Source organism: Lepisma saccharinum, chromosome 8 (assembly GCF_977018435.1).
Source record: "Lepisma saccharinum chromosome 8, izLepSacc3.1, whole genome shotgun sequence".
NCBI classification, from domain to species: Eukaryota; Metazoa; Arthropoda; class Insecta; order Zygentoma; family Lepismatidae; genus Lepisma; species Lepisma saccharinum.
This window is the reverse complement of record NC_139236.1, coordinates 60,320,800-60,339,351: the sequence shown is the minus strand read 5'-3', so window position 1 is coordinate 60,339,351 and position 18,552 is coordinate 60,320,800.

The following is an 18,552-nucleotide window of genomic DNA, read 5'->3' as shown; positions in this document are numbered from 1 at the left end:
TCGGGCGTGGTTAACAAAACTGAGGACGAAAAAATCAACCTACTTCTATATGTAATGGGTTCACAAAGCGAGGAATATTTGTCGCGTTTCCCGGAACCACGTTCAGTGAGCGACTTGATGAACAAGTTCATTTCTGTGTTTCTGCCACATCGTAACATAAGTTTTGAACGATATAAGTTTAATACCAGAGTGCAAAATGTGGGGGAACCAGCTGACGTGTTTATCACGGATCTACATAGACTGGCTGAACATTGCGAGTTTGGTAATCTCAAGGACGACATGATTCGAGACAGGATCGTCGTCGGTGTAGCGGATAAACGTGTGTCCGACAAACTACAGATGCAGCGAGAATTGACGCTTGCGGAGGCAGTTAATTGGGTTAAGCAGTACGAACAACAACAGAAGAATTCACATGAAATTGCCGACCAAGGACAGGTACAACAAGTGACCAGACGACGCGAACAGACGACCGGGAAGGACTACGCTAGTAGAACCGGGACCGGAAGTGCAACGTACAGGGGAGGTAATTCTCGACCACCAGCTTCGAGTAAGTACAACACAAACTTAGAGAAACCTAAGTATTGTCCCTTCTGTGGAGGACCATTTCACCCGAAATTAAAGGATTGCCCAGCTAGAACAGTGGCGTGCAGGTACTGTAAAAAAGTAGGACACTTTTTTCGAGTTTGTAGGAAGAGACACACGAAAACAATCAATCATTTTGAATTTGGTAATGTGAATGAACAAAACACTAACGAAAAATCGAGTGTGGAAGATAATTTTGTAGGAAATATTAAAGGATCTACTTCTAATTCAGAATTCAGTTGGTATCGTTCAATTTTCATTAAGGAACTTGGCGATAATGTTAATTTTTTGATCGATACAGGTGCTGATTGTGTATGTGTACCTGATAAAGTGTTATTTCCAAACATGTTGAGTAATTTAAATGCAAAGCAATCTGGTCTTAAAGGACCCGATGGTACACAATTAAAGGTGTTAGGTACTACGAATTATACATTATGCTTTAAAGGGAAGGAATTTTGTACAAGGGTATATGTAGTAGAAGGGTTGCAAAAACCATTGCTTGGTCGAAATGCAGTCACTGCTCTGGAAATGCTAAATGTAAATAATCTGCAAAAAGACCTACGATCTTTCACAAAAGTTGATATTAATTCACCAGAATATTGTAAATTGTTTCAAAACATTGGAGAATTTAAGAAAACAGTTTCTATTACTATGAAACCTAATGCAAAACCATATGTACAGGTTGTACCAAGAGTAGTACCCATACCAATGTTGAAAAAACTAGAAGTAGAGATTAACCGTTTGAAAAATCTGAAAATAATTGAACCGGTAGAAGAAGTAACAGACTGGGTTAGTCCTATTGTGTGTGTGCCTAAAGGTAATGAGGTTAGGCTATGTTGTGATTATACAAAGTTAAATGAGTGGGTGTTAAGGCCACATTTCCCTATGCCAAAAGTAGAATCGACTCTTGCACAATTAAAGGGAGCAAGGTATTTCAGTAAAATTGATCTAAATACCTCGTTTTATCAAGTAAAATTAGATGAAAACAGTCAACTGTTAACTACCTTCATTTGTCCATTTGGAAGATTTAAATTTTTGCGTATGCCATTTGGGATTTCTTGTGCTTCGGAGTGTTTCACAACACAAATTTCCATGTTATTGCAAGGTGAAAAAAATGTAATTTTTCATGTAGATGACATATTGTGCTTTGGGAGTACTATAGAAGAACATGATGAAGCTCTTAAAAGAGTCTTAAATAAACTGAAAGCAGAAGGTATTACTATTAACAAAAGCAAAAGTATTTTTGGTGTAACTAAAGTTAAGTATTTGGGTCATATCCTGTCTGAGAAAGGTATTTCAATAGACCCGGAGAGGGTCAAATCTATTGTAAACATGGAAAGACCTACTTGCAAATCAGAGTTTCAAACATACTTGGGTATGGTTAACTATGCAGGAAAATTTATTCCAAATAAATCAGATATTTTAGCACCTTTAACTGGTTTGCTTAAAGATGGTGTAGAATTTAAGTGGGGTGCGGAACAAGAATGTAGTTACAAAATGCTACAGCAAGCTCTAACTACAACCCCAACCTTAGCATATTTTGATCCTAGTAAACAGTGCATTGTTAGTGCAGATTCATCTTCGTATGGCATAGGTGCTGTGTTATTTCAAATGAAAGGTGCAAAAAGAGAAATCGTTGCTTATGTTTCTAGAAAATTAACACCTACAGAACAAAGGTATGCACAGATTGAAAAGGAAGCTTTAGCTTTAACGTGGGCTATGGAAAAATTTTCGGAATATGTTTCAGGTCTAAAAGTGAATTTGGAAACTGATCATAAACCATTAATTCAGATTTTGGGTTCTAAGAACATTGATGAGTTAACTCCAAGATTGCAAAGATTTAGAATAAGGTTAATGAGGTATGACTATACAGTTAATTATGTACCAAGCCGTGAACTTATATTAGCAGATTTTCTGTCCAGAAATCCTATTGATGGCTGGGAGAGAGAGGAATTAGGTGAAGAAGTTCATGCTTTTGTAAATTTTGTTATTCAACACTGTCCTGTGAAAGATTATTACTTGGACAAAATTAAACAGTGTCAAGTAAATGATAACATATGCAAGAAACTTAGGTACTATACTTTGAATGGTTGGCCTGATAAAAGTAAAATTGCAGTTGAACTGTTACCTTACTATCAATATAGATTAGATTTCTCAATAATACATGATATATTGTTAAAAGGTTCTCGTATTGTAATACCAGGTTTGCTACAAAAGGAGGTTTTAAAATTCATACACCAAGGTCATCAGGGTATAACGAAATGTAGACGTCGAGCACAGATGTCAGTATGGTGGATAGGACTTAGTTCACAACTTGATGATTTAGTGAAAAACTGCTCTCAATGTATTGAAATGAGAGGTAACTGTAAAGAACCATTTTTAAGGGAAAGTTTACCTGATGGACCGTGGCAACAGGTTGGAGTAGATTTGTTTAAAAGTAAAGGTGTATGGTACCTTATTACCACAGATTACTACTCAAAGTTTTTTGAGATATTTCCGTTGAAACAAATGACAGAAGATGTGATAATCACAAAAATGAAGCAAATGTTTGCTAGATATGGTGTTTGTAATGTAATTAGATCTGATAATGGACCGCAGTTTCAGTACAAATTTCGCTGTTTTGCTAAGGAGTATAACTTTATTCATCAGACAGGTTGGCCATATCATAGTCAGTCTCAAGGACAAGTAGAAGCTACTGTTAAAATTGCTAAACATTTGTTAATGAAGAATGATGACATATATAAAGGTTTGCTTGCCTATAGAAATACTCCATTAGCGAATGGTTATTCTCCTGCAGAATTATTTCTGAACAGGAAATTAAGATCAGATTTACCGATGTTACCTGTAAAATTACTACCTAAAGTGTTGAATCGTAGCCAAATTTTGTACAAGAATAAGAATTTAAAAAACAAACAAGCTGACAATTACAACAAAAGGCACAGAGTTAGACATTTAAGAGACCTAAAGGTAGGTGAGAGGATCTGGGTCAAGGATTTAAAACAATATGGTACAGTTAAAACTAAATTGAAATATCCTAGATCATACTTAATACAAACGAATACAGGTACTTATCGTCGAAACAGATGGCTCCTCATCCCTGCTCCTCAGGTAATGAACAGGGATGATATTACATTTCCTGAAAGGGCTCCGCCCAGAGTAACTCCAACTACACCAGGACGAGATAATAATAAAGGTAATAAGTTAGAAGAAGCTGAAAGTTTGGTGTATATGCATCCTCGAAGGGAAAGAAACCCTCCAGGATTGATGAAGGATTACGTAGGTTAAGATATTATTTGTGTTTTTGTTAATAGGTATGGTGGTTATGGATAAAGTTGTTAAATGTGTCATTTTTATGTTTTGGTTAAAACATTACTGTTCGTCAATTTGAGTTAAGAGACAGAAACTTTGTTTAAAATGTTTTGTAATAAGATGTAAGATTTATGTGGAATATGTAAACAAACATAGCTTCAATAAAGAAGGGGGATGTTGTGTAAGGTGCTGCCACCTAGGCAAACAAAGCTGCACTATGCCAGTGCCTGGGGCAGTACGTCCTCCGAGCCTCACCGATATACCTCGCTTATCTCTTGCTCCGGCTAGCACGACTAACACTACACTTTGTTTGCAAGAGTGCACTATACGAATTTGTATTTCTAAAGATGTATAGATGTCAGTTTTGTTGATAGTATCCTTTTGTAGATAGTGAGTGATTCATCTGTACTTTAATCTGTGTTCTCGAAATTAGTATAAAAGCGAGGATGTCGTGTAAGAAATCATCACAGTTTTTCGCCACGGATCGACGAAGCTTTTAAACTTAAAATGAACTCCTCGGTGTTGTGCATACATCTTGGTATGGTAGTTCGGGGCGCAAGCTAGGCCTATGTGAACATAGGTACGCCGATAGCCATGCATTGATGATATGCACAATACTGCAACCATTCTACGTCAAATAATAAAGTTAGCCTAAAGATTAATTTGGAAATAAAAGGCTAAAGAGCAAATATTGGCTCAGTTATCATTGCATATCTCTTGGTGTGGTAGTTCGGGGCGCAAGCTAGGTCTATGTGATCATAGGCTTGCCGATAGCCACGCATTGAGTTTTATGCGTTTTAATTGAGTCAATTCATCGACAAAGCGAAATCCTCGCCTTCGTCTCAAGTATAGTTGCATTATAATTGCAATAAATAAAGAATAAAACTTTTCAGTTTATACATGCGGCAGTAATGTGGTTTTATTTCTCTGTGCTGTGAATATTGTCTTTGCCTAACACTACCCCTGTACCTGAGAGGAGTCTGTGTACTTCACCGAGTCTCATCGTGCACCGCTGAGTATTATTAAGTTAATATTAATAGTATAGTAATACGACGCGTGAAGTAATTGTGCCTTAGAACGTATCAACTGTTCCAACAAGAAGAGCAGAATTTCGAAAATTGATTGTAGTTTAAATATCCTCCTACGTAGTGATCGTAGACATGCTTGAGATTAGTGTGATCTTGACAAAACAAACAAATAAAATTAGCATTGTCGCGTAGTAACTGCTTTGGAATTTTGGAAAAAGTTTGAGCTAGGTAAAAGCAATCTATTCTCTTGTGACGACCTTGAGTGAAAAAGTTACGAATTTCGTTTTGATTTTCTAAAATTACATCGTCGAAGACCACGACAGAATTTTCGTGACAGCTGTCGAGTGGTTTTATTTCTGATTCGATAGTTGCTATGTCCAGTCCCTCGTACAAATTAATGAGTTGCTGGTATTTCGGTTGTTTTGTAGAACACGTACAGGTATCTGTTCTTCCAATTCGGTGCGAGGAGAAAATTGTCCACCAGTAACGTGGTTTTTCCACAATCGGAAGGACCTACGATTAGACAACGAATGTTATCGGGTAGCAACTCATCATTCTCTTTTTTAGTTTGACATTTTATATCTGGTAAACGCTTCACCACGTTCACCGTACTCAAAGAATCACTTCGTTTGCATTGATCCAACTCTTTTCCGGAAGTCCCAGCCATTTTACCAACAGTTTGTTATCTTTTCTTCACAATACTTTCTCGATGAGATACGTGTCGGTGTATTTAGTTATAGAGAGTTCCTCTTCGTAAAACCTTCCTTTCAAAATTTCATCGCGACTATCCTTTATTATGTACGTGTTACGGTTTCCGGGTAGAACTCGAACTACGGTGAAAAGTTCCGTGCTCCAATTTTTTGTGAATCCATTCTCGAACGTTTGTTTGAAATTGCTGATTCTCACCTGATTTCCTACTTCGTATTTAGCTTTCTTGGTCAAGGGACGGTACTTTGGACAATAAACCGTAGAAATTAAACGCCGCTCTTCAGATTTAGTAACGTCGACGGGTTTCATGCGTATCGTGCTGTGAACTGTGTGATTGTAATCGTTTACGAGTTAATGTAGGATGCCGATCCATTTGTAATTTTCCTGAAGCGTGGACCGTTTCCACGTGTGCGTTTTCAAGGTTCGGTTGAAACGTTCTACTAAGCTGGCTTTTATGTGACTAAAGGTCGAATAATGATGAATGTTTTGATAGTTAACAGATTTCTGGAAGACGGAGTTGTAAAATTATTTTCCGTTATCCGTTTGAAGGAATCGGGGTCGTCTGCTACTTTTATTGAAAATTGTTTTGAATGCTTCGACTACACATGTTCCCGTTTTGGCTTTTAAAGGTAAAGGCCATGCGAATTTTGAAAATGTATCTATGACGGTGAGGAGGTACTTGTTGCCCTTGTTGATTTTATGTAAATTCTTCAAATTACCACTGCTTATTTCGACGAGGTCATATTTCCACAAATCGTCGATGCCTTTTGTCACCACCGATAAACGTTTGTAATTGCGACGGGCTGGTTTGTGCAACTCGTCAACTATGGCCTTCCTAGACATTGAGTGGTACATTTCGTTTGAAGAGAATGACTAACCTGATTGGATGTTTCGAAGGCGGTACTTCACTAACCTGATTGGATGTTTCGAAGGCGGTACTTCACTGGTATTTTGAATAAAAAGTTTATCTCCAGCTACCACATCAAAAACCGTAAAATCTTCATTTTTACGTATTTCATATACAGAATGAGTTTAATCCCTGTACGCTAAAGGGATATTTCCTGTCTTCTGGACTCCGCGCTTACTTATTAATGTCATTGTAGGAATAGCGATCTGTTTTCCATGAGCCCAGTATGAAAATTCGTGTATTTGTATAGTACCGTTGATTAAAAATCTGTAATATGGCTTATGTGGGCTTAATCGTAAAACTTGTTGTCCTTAACGAACGTGGAAGATCTTTGCTGGTTCGGTATGCTATTGATTTCGATAGCTTGCAAGGAAAACAATTTGGCAATTTTAGTATCGTTAGTAACAAGATTACTGTGAACATGTCCCATTTTATTTTCTATGGGTAACAATTGCTCGACGATACAATCCGTTATAGACGAAAATTATTGTTTGATTTTTGTTTCAACATTCAACTGTTTGTAGTTTTCGTTCAGTTCTTGCAACTTAGATCCGAAAGCGGGTAGCGTCGATTCCTGAGAGGCAGCATTGGTTTCTAGAACACCAACCTGTTCTCTCACGCTGACGACAATTTGCTGTAGATTTTCCAATAGACGCAATTTGGAACTTTACACAGTAAGATCGTTTATTATGTTTCTCATCTCGGTAAACTGCGTATGGAGATCGGTCACACTCTGCGATGTTGGTAACGTAGACACCATGTCACGAAGCGAAGAAATTTCATCCCGAATCTGATCTGTTCCGTATTTGTCACTTCCGTTTATCTGTTTCAGTATGCGTGCAATATTATTTTTTAACGGCGCGAAGTTCTTGCGAGGTCGGAAGACCACTTATCGTGGTTTCGAGTGCTTTGATACTTTCCATGTCACTATATTCGGACAATGTCGACACCGCTGTTTTCAACTTTTGTAAATCTTCGTTCGACGGAACACTCGTCTGCAAAGTTTCGAGATCATGCTGTATGTTGTCCAAGACATGATGAAAATGGTTGAAATTAGATTCAACGTTCAAATTTTCTAAGTAATCAATCTTCTGCTGATCCGTAGTTAACGTGTCTTGAATACTGATCGTCTGATTTTGAAAGTTCTCTATGAGAGCATGGATATTTTTAATTTCGTCGTTAATCAACTCCAAAGACGCCTGAAGTGTAGAAATCGTTGTTTGAATGTTTTCAAAATCTTGGTACGCTTCTAACTGAAGCTTGATATTCGCTACGCTCTTACCGATAACTTGCAATTCGTTGGAGGAAGGTAAATTTGTAATGGTGTCTTCCAAAATCTGCAATTTACTCTTAATTTCTTCGAGAGTGCTATGAATTTCTTCCGTTTGAAGCTTTTCTTTGATAGAATCACTTTCGATCGTAGAAAAAATTCATCACGTAAGTTAAATATGGCGTTATGTAACTGTTCAACGTCTAAATCATCTTTAATGTCGCCTTTCAAGTTTTGAATTTCGGTCATTTTTTTTCTACATTGGAGGTTCGCTCTTCAAGTTCAAGTTTTCGTTTGAAGCTGTTGCAATTTGACCAAGTCGTTCTGAAGCAAACCAACGCTCAACTGTATATTTTGCACGTTGCACGGAACGTCGACGTAATATTTTAACAAATATTTCAGTTCAGAATCTATTTTGAGAATGGGGTCCAAGCATTGAGACTGATGACTTGCTATTTCCGACTATAAACTGGTGTCGAGTGTATTTTGCAAAGCTATCAGATCGCTCCTTAACTTTTTAACTCTTACATCCAGCATAATAATCTCGCTGGCATGATCCACGTTCTTACTGTGTCCAAAGATATAGTTAGGCATTATGGTTATTTATTTATTATCGGATACGTGATTCGTAATTCCACGAAGAGAGGAATGAGTTTGTCGTATTCTCCCAGAAGCTCGACGTACAGACAATCGTCTGTGGAAACGTCGTACATGGTGGCAGCGTCCATCTTATCGTGCTTGATTCGGTAAATGTTACTCCCTGAGGAAACCTTGATTTCGCCCGCGTTCTCCGGATTCACGATTATTTGAAGTTTCCCGCCGATCGGAATCTTGTAGAAATTGAGATTATTGTTGAAGACGTAAAACGTTTTACCAACTTCGTCATCGTATTTCGTCCAAATGCTGTTCAGGTGAATGATCAAGAGACCATTGAGTTTAGATAACATTGAAGGTAAGAGATCGAAACTTGGTGGTGCAGTTTCCATGATGGTTTGCTTTCTGAATCCGAACAAGATCATAGGCATGGTTATTTATTTATTTTTGCATGTAACAAAATTGAGATTGATGATAGATTTTACTTTAGCTTTTCTTTGTTTGTTTTTTGTATTATTTTGATTATGGACATTTGCTACATTTTTCCTTCTCCCGAACGGTTGTGTCCCCAAGGCAATGTGTGAATCCCACACTCGAGGATGCAACTTTTATCATCACAAGGATCCAAGGCTATTTTACGCACTTTGTTTGTGGTGATGATATGATCAACGCTTTGGATCCTCTTTTCGGCTCTCAGTATCGGCGACAATGCGTTAAGACACTCGACGTAATCCTGGAAGGTAAGTTTGTTCGCTACTGTATTTTTGCCCACTCTTTTTGCTTTCTTCGTGACTCTACTCTCTGTTCTTATCGAACACCTTTTTGAACGCAAGCCAGCAAACTCAACAATAATATCACCATTGCATTCATATTTTAATTTGCCGAGAACCTTCTTGTTGTGGGAAGAAATTCCAAATCTGTTCCAATACGAAGAAGTATCGAAATAATCAAATATGTCAGGGTGTTTCAGGTCTTCGTAGAGGTTCGGTGTTTGTATGAAATAAATAAAACTGTCTGTGTACAAAGGTGCGATATTATCATTGTAGAATGGTTTTATAACATCGTAATAAAATTCGAACATGTGAAATTTCGACAAGTCTAAAACCGTAGCTCCAACATAAATCGTTTTCTGAATTTTATTAATTTTATTTCGAGATTAAAAAGTGCTAGATTCTCGTAAATCTTTCGTGACTTGAATCTAGGATCGGCCACCCACATTCTACATTTATTTTTATCTTAAATCAATTTTATGTCTATATGCTTTCTAACATTCTCCATTGTTTTTCCATGTACCGCGTTATTCATCAGCTTGAATAAATCTTTGTCTAAATCTGAAGTGGTGGCGGTGCGATGTTTGGTGTTAACGTCGATATATGGACGTAACCATGGAGAATGTTTAAACTTGAGAACCCTTCGAATTTGCACTACATGATCATTAAAAATCTCATTAAAAATCTCAAATTTTTATACTGTATGACATATCTCTTTTTAGATTCAAGAGTCATCAGAAGCTTCTTTTCTTTTGAGTCGAGTGGACATTTGATTTCGGGAGTCAGAGGTAAATCCAAAAACATGTCGTGCAGATGGTCGGGGAATACGATGTCCACCTCTGCGAAGAAAACACATTCCCTATCGTCGAAATTTTGTATATCTATTGAAGCGGGATCAACCCATTGAAAACCACCGTAGGGAAGTTTTTGTATCATAGCGAATCCATATAGATTATTAACATCGGCGTAAAATATGTAATTGTATGGTTGATTTCGATCGTATTTATTCTCACACATATGAACGTTGTTTGCCTGTGCGTGTCTCTGCGAACATTGAACCATTCCACCCCGTATCTCCCTTTCTATGAAGAGAAGCATGCCAACATCCGATATCAATTCGAGTTTGATTTTTGTTTGGAACAACATAGCCGACCACGCCAAACCAGGAAGACTGTAAACATGTGCAGGGTCTAATTTATGAATATTCACTGCTGTTTTCCTGAATGCTCGAAAAACATCTGCGAGTATTGTTACGTCTAATTTCAAGTATGCGTTGTGATAATCCCCGAGAGTATTGCATTTCAATTCATTCCACATTAATTTCGCGTGCTCATATTCTTCATCCATAATATCTGAACCTTTGAGTCGACTCCGTGGAAACTGTAAAACTTTGACCTTGGCGGGAGAGTGTTGTCATTAAATTTAGATTCATCAGTTACATATTCATATGGATAAATGCCTTTACGTCTAGTAAGTTCTATATCTAAGTTGCGAAAACTAGCTCTAGTTATTTTGAAAGTTTACTCACTAGAGCGTCCAAGCTGGCAGAGAGAAATCTGTACGAATCTAGAAACCTCATCTCTATGGTTTGTTTTTTGTTCCTGGAATCTTAACTTTCTTACTTATAGAGATGAAACGTTCTTCATTTTCAGCAAGAATATCTATCTTTTGTGTATCATATCGAAGATTCCTAATTAAAGAATGGAAGTCGTAATTGGATCCATTGTGAAATAATATTGGGACAAACATTGGTCTTTGGATGTTAAGGTTGCATGTGTTACAGATTCCACAGATGAAACGACCGTCTGTATGTGAATGGTGAAATACTTTCCGGTTCTCGTCTGTTAGTGTTGATCACACACTGGACATACATCAGTGTTATTATAATTTTGAAGTTCATTAGTATATACCGGAAGCATTGGTTTCGATAGTTGCAAGAAGCTGCCAATTTTCTCAACCTCTTCGGACATCTTTTCCAGGAAACGTTCGATCGATTGCGTCTGGTCCGCGGTATATGTATGCTTCATCTATTCTATCCTGCCATACGACAACGCAATCGAAACTATTTGGTTCATGAAGCTGGTAAGGTGTGGTGGATGAAATTTCAGGATCTGGTTCGCAATAGGAGAGTGGTTTGAGGAAAGCCTCAACATCCGCTATGATTATAGCTGGATGCTCAAGCAAGGCCCTGTGCATCCTGAATGCTTCAGCCTCTTTCAGTTTTGGCATCAACATTCGCACAGGCTTGTTGTCACCGCAATAAATTTTATGTTCTGCAAGTTTTTCTACAGCAATTTGACGTCCGGTGTATTTTCGGTAGTTGCGTTGTTTTTATCATTGAATGTGGTTAAACACCTATGACAAATTTTGATTTCCCCGTTATATTTGGTTATTTGGCTTCTAACCAATCGGGAAAGTGAACGTATCAGGCAGTAGTGATGAACATCCTCGTTGGAAATAAGGAGGAGATTTATTACACGAGGATGGTCATCATCAACATTGCTTATTATGACGGGATGTACGACATGCTTAACTGATGTAAATGAATATAAATTGATAGCTAACTGATTGCCTTCACCGTCTCGCGCCCGGGTTTCAAACTTCGCTATATCAGAAATAACAACCGGGTATTTGATACTAGACATTGCACTTTCAAACTCGGTCTCGTACAGCTTGTAGTGTCCAACCCGCTGTGGATTATTTGACCGATGAATCGAATGCAGAGCCGCCAAGACGCACTAGAGAAAACATTTGTTGTCTGTGTTTTGAATATTCAACACAGCTTTCTTATTTTGAATGTCCGGTGGAAGGGGAGTGTAACTAGATGCCGAAAGGTGATCGAATTTATACAATTTCGTCTGTAATTCGTTCAACCAGAACCATTAGCCTCGAACTCTTCGTGCTTTTTAACCATTTCATCTATTAATTAGACGATCGTAAATAACGCTCAGATTACTAATATCGACATGAAATCTAATCGGACAGTTTTCGAGTTCGTTTTTCAGAAGGTTCACTACAGAAGATTTAATTTCACCCAAGTCGCTACTGATGTCAGAGCATGCTTCTGATCTGAAAATATGGCAGTCTTTGAGTTGTGCACCGAAAGCAGTTCGACGTAGTTTGACTTCAACCGGCAACTTCATACTCTGTTTTGACTTGGATGCATCAGTTACAGGATTGACAGTTTTTCTTTTCAGTACTGTTTGACTAGTCGTTGCTGCTTCGGGAATTGCAGAATTAGGTTGTTAATGCAAATTTTCTTTCCGCATTGAGGACAGGGCTTAGAAGGTAACATACAATTTATTCTTGAACCTGTTTCGCTACACCTTGCTCTGTGTACTGATATATTGTTTCTTGAGATTAGCTTCTCACAAGTAACGCATTTGGTTTTATCATTTTTACGAGTGAAACTGGTGGATGCCATTTTTTTTAATACGCTTTCACACAAATCAAAAGTTAAGTAAAAAAGATAGAATTTTCAGGTGTTGTTTATATAGAATTTCTCGGGAACAACAAGTAAAATCCGATCATGTAAAAAATTCAATGTGGTCGAAATCACTAGGAAATGCCTTTAAACTTGAAATAATTTGTTGAAAAACAAGTTATATGGTAGCTATTACGATAGAATTTTCAGGTATGTTATTTATAGAGAATTTCTTGGGGAGCATACAAAACACCAGTGGTAGTGGAAAATGAATTCCCTACAAAAAAGTCTAAACACCTTGGAAAAGACTCTTTAAACTTGAAATAATTGGATGAGTATGACTATTATTGTTAGGATTGAACAATGGTTACAAGAACGGTGAAATTTGCAAGTTATGTTATTTATAAAATATTTTCTTAGAGACGGCACAAAACACCAGAGACAGCAGATATTCGGTCAGTTGTAGGCAACACTAATTCACTATAAAACACCTAAACACGTTCGAAAGATGATTGAAAACAAGTTTATTGCACAATGGTAACAAGGAAGGAAGGTGCAGGTATGTTATTTATATAGAATTTCTTGGGGACAACACGTAACGTCCGATCAAGTCAAAATTTAATCTGGTTGAATTCACTATGGAAAACACATGAAACACCTTCAAATGACACTTTAAACTTGAAATAATTGGATGAGTATGACTATTAATATTAGGATTAAACAATGGTAGCAAATACGATAGAATTTTCAGGTGTGTTATTTATATAGAATTTCTCGGGGACAACACGTAAAATCCGATGAAGTCAAAATTCAATGTGGTCGAAAAAACTAGGAAAAACACATGAAACACCATAAAATGACACTTTAAACTTGAAGTAATTGTTCGAATGTAGCTTCAAAAACAAGTTATTGCACAATGGTAACAAGGAAGGTGAAATTTGCAGGTATGTTACTTATATAGAATTTCTCGGGAACAGCAAGTAAAATCCAATCAAGTCAAAATTCAATGTGGTTAAAAAAACTAGGAAAAACACATGAAACACCTTCAAAAGACTCTTTAAACTTGAAATAATTGTTCGAATGTAGCTTTAAAACAAGTTAAAGGACTATGGTCGCAAATACGATAGAATTTTCAGGTGTGTTATTTATATAGAATTTCTCAGGGACAACAAGTAAGGTCGAGACAATTCAATTTGTAACGTGTTTATATTTTTTTTAAAAAATGCGAAATACGCCTTAGAAATTTCAACCAACCAATTCTATTTAGATTGGAGAGACGTGTACCTATTGTCATTTTTTCCAACTTTTAAGCGCCATCTCCATTGTTATTTTTGGCTCAATTTTCAAATTGGCCATTACCAAATTTACCACAAGGAGATGGCGGTTCCTAAATGACAATAGTTAAAGACATATTTTAGTGAAATACGCCGGCATAACCTAAGTTTGTGTTGCTAGAAGGCCTTCATCTTTGCATGTCACCTAACCCTTTCACTAAGAAAAGGGCCCGACCCTGTGGCCGAGTGGTGTCGACCTCCGTAGCGGAGTGGTTAGCAGAGCGCGCTACAACGCAAGGGGTTCTGGGTTCGAGTCCCGGATAAGGCATGGGTATTTGTGTTCGTCCAGTTGATAAGAAACAAAGAAAAATGTAAGAATTGAAAAATGTAAAAGTGAGAAAAAGAGTGAATGGTGGGGATACCTCCGTGTAGGGGGTATTTCCTTTATATAAAAAAAAGTGGTTAGCACATCGCGCTGCGACGCCAAGGGTCCCGGGTTCGAATCCCGGTCGGGCTTGGTTGTTTGTGAATGTCCATTCATCAATTTCATCATTTCATCATTCATCCCCATCTTCGCAAATTAGCCAAGAGGCACAAAACGCGAAGTAAAATAAACTAAATCAACAAATCACTAAGAAAAGGAAAAAAATGTTGAAAATTCCAACATTCAAGAGTTTTAACGTTTTGCTCATAGATGGCTCTGTTGTCGCCTATAAAATATTCGAACCTTCTGATTTTTTTATTTTTTTTTTCAAAATTACAAAAATCGTAAAATGGCGACCGGATCTCGGAAACTGAGAGAGATATTGCGAAAATAACTCGAAAAATCCCCCCCAAACACCCCCTGTCGATTTCGACGATGTAGAGTACGCACGCAAAATTTGAAGGTCCTGAGGTCAAGGGTGGGTGAACTGCCGAAAAATTTATTTTTGTAACTTTCGAAAGGACGTGGGGTTTCTTGCGTTAGCATGTCCTCTCCGGCTGCAAATTCAAAATGGCGTAGTTCGTCATAGACCCCCTCTGAAAATATTTTCCAAGTCCTGCGTTAAAAAAACCTAAAATTGCGAATATCTCGAAAACGGTGAGAAAATAAATCGAAAAATCTCCCCGTTGGGTACCGTTAGGTACCCCTTGTCAATTTTGGTGATACAGAGGACGTGTAAAACTTTGGGGGTCCTAACTTCAAGGGGGAGGGGGGTCAGATGCCGATTTTTTTCATCGCTCGTAACTTTCGAAAGGATGATCGTAGAGACATGAGGTTTTTTGCGTTAGCATCGTCTCGGTGTCCTCCCATTCAAAATGGCGACCGGAAATGGAAAAACGGTTTACACAAATTGGTCAAAATTTTGACCAATTTAGAAAAGACATGCATACGTAGGTTAGTTTAGTCCGTAATAGGTAGTAAAAAATGTTCTCGTGACAGATTACAACTGGAGTGAAAGAGAACGACCTGTATGTTACCTAACTCGTGAACGATCGTAGAAAAAATATATAGGTTAAGTTATATCACGTAAGATCGTGAGAAAGAAAAAAAGGACGTAACCAAAAACAACCCTTGTAGGTTAACGTAGCCCGTAAAAGGTCGTAAAGAAGTGAATAGGTTAAGTTATATCACGTAAGATCGTGGCATACTACCTACAAAGGATGAGATGGGGAAAACCGAAAAGGATGGTTACGTCCTTTTTTTCTTTCTCACGATCTTACGTGATATAACTTAACCTATATATTTTTTCTACGATCGTTCACGAGTTAGGTAGACAATTGTACTGGAACGTCGCCGAACGCCATAAAATCCACAAAAAAATCGTCATAATATGATACAACTGAGGCTAAATCCATAAAAATAAAGGATACCTACTTTGGATGTTGCAGAAGGAATAAACATACACTACTGGGGGCCTTCTTTATCTGTACCTTCGCTGCCTCTGTAGCAGCCCTCGTATGACAGAAATCTGTGACTTTGACGTCATCATCCACATTGCTTCCACATCTGCGTCAAATGTCAACAGATCCAAAGTTTTGGGAACGAAGAAGAGTTTTATTGCTTCGGCAGGGGTACGGTAGTGCCTATGATTGAAGTAAATGTTGTACATTTTAACTTGTATGATATAAATATCTGTATCATCAAAAATAGTATGCAGTGTTTAGTAAGGGATGGTGTCAGTAGCAGTCATTAGAACTTCAGGAGATGTTTTAGAGAATATTGAAAAAACTGTAGTATTTGTATGATATTTCTAAATTTTATATTTGAAATTAACTTAATGACCCCCGACACACATAATCACCTTCATTTAATACTGTTAAACTTTTGAAAAATGGACTTGGTTTACAAAGCCCCCCCTGATAACACGTGAGCCCCCCCTGGAGATCATTTCTAGCTACGGGCCTGTTACTACCCCTCCCCCATGGCTACTATTTTTTTGGACTTGGGAAAATTATATACAGGATAATTCAAAAGTCCAGTCCCATAGGATAACTCCGTTATTAGTACACAAAGCGAAAACATGGAAAGAGGGGAAAGCTGTTGGAAGTATGTAGGTTTCAATCTATGAGCCTCAACGGTAGCCAAAAATGCCATGTTGCCATGTCTGAAACAACGTACAAAGTCACAATACTGTAACCCCTTGGCGCAACAGTCCATTGAAGACCCGGGCCTAGCTACCGACTGCTGGCCTCACTCCCACCTGACTCACTCACTCACTCACTCACTCATCCAAGGTGGGAGATCATCCAACCTACGGAGTCATGTGTGGTTAGAACGTCGAACCTGCAGTCGTTGCTGTAGGTTTCCATGAGCGGGTTACATACTCATTCGTAGCTCCCTAATTTCTTCACAATGGTGGGTGGCCACCTGTCCAATACACAGACCGAAATCTCAGAGAAAAGTTGTTATTCTTCCCCCAGGAGACTCGAACCTGCGCGCGTCCCTTAGCCGGACGGAACGTCACAATACTGTACTGTGTAAATTTATAATTGGTGATGATAATTACAGGCAAAGTAAAAAATATGAACATATGACATCTCCCCTCCCTCAGACCACTAGAAAAGGTTAAACATGCACAAAGTAAAATCTATCTACACAGCCGTTTACTGACATGCATTAATCGTAAAGAAAGACAGAGGGCGCCATGCAAACGTACATACCAAGTGGCATGCAGCACTCACCACCTTCTCTAGTGGTTTTGAGAGGGGGGTGCCTGTGTCACATGTTCACGTTTTTAAACTGTTTTACTTTGCCTGTAATTATCGTCATCAATTCTTAATTTACCCAGTACACTACCAGGGGCGTCCGTGACCTTTCGTGATAGGCAAGCGATTGGTTAATTTTCCGTTTCGGTTAATTCTAACAATTTCAAATATAATATAGGCCTACACACATCCCTACTTACAATAATGTCCATAATGGTGAAGTGTCGGGCTTGAGTGTGTGAAGTGCATACATCGGTTTCTTACTTGGCTAGAATTATGAATCATGACTTGTCTTCAGTTGGATGCAAGCGCAGATGTGATTCTGAGAACGTTCATGTATTTGCACTGCATTATAAAAATTGCTCAAGTCACTGTAGCCTGTATAGTTCCATGGTCCTAAATTTGTATTGAACAAAACACATGGCCAACAAAATAATTTATTAAGATCATTGCTGCCACATAACCACATAATCTTGTTGTACTGAGATGTTTTAAACTGCCTAATGAAAACTTTCCCATCTTTCTTAGTTGGTTTGGTTATGCACAGTTCAGGGCACGGTCGCTGATGATTCACAATCACAAGCTCCAACTTTACACAATATGTTCTCGAACTGAATGGTTTTGAAAGAAGGTCCCTAATCAAGGCCTTACCTGCAGCACTGCAAATCGATGGCTCTTCTGGTATGTCACCCATGGCGGAAATTTTCAATGTAGAATCATACTTTGACACCAGGTACAACAACACGACACAAAGAACAGAAATAAACCAGCACAATATCACAGTAAAAAACAACACATATCCGCAGCACCCACGCTTCTAAATTAACCTTCCTTTTCACCCTACCTGCAGTGTAACATATCCTCCATATTTCCGAGTAACTGACCACATGACGAATATGTTCAAGTACCGGCTGTGATTTCATTTCTTATAAATAGCATACGACTGGTGATCACTGGCTAACTTCATAATGTAATTTGTTGATTACTATGGAGTTTCAAACCTGAAAATCGTACCGCGTTAGGTGATACTACGGATGCACAGAAAATTCTGGAAGTTAGCAACACCTGTGGCCAGTGTCGACGAATTCTTTCCAACACCCTTCCCAAAGACAGATGCGGTTTGGTGTTGCTTGCCCTCGGACTTTTTTCTTCGTAAACAGGGATGGACAGTGTCCATGCAAGAACTGCATAAGTCACTCGAAAAGCGGGGGAAAAGGCGAGTAGTCCTCTTCTTCTAACGCGGTCAATCGTGCCGCATCGCCCAGCGTCGTCAAGGGTGTAGCCGGTTTATGTTTCAAGCCAAAAGAACAGAAAATAGAGGAAATGAAAATTCTGCAATGTAAACATCTTATAGTAAATAAATTCCATTCTAATGTGTATAAAGGCATTGAAAAACACGAACTTAAGATATCGAAAGTGTTTCAAAAAACAACGCAAGCGGCGCTTGCCCCGCCTTTCCTTACCGCACGCTTCTGTACACTACAGTCATCGAACGAT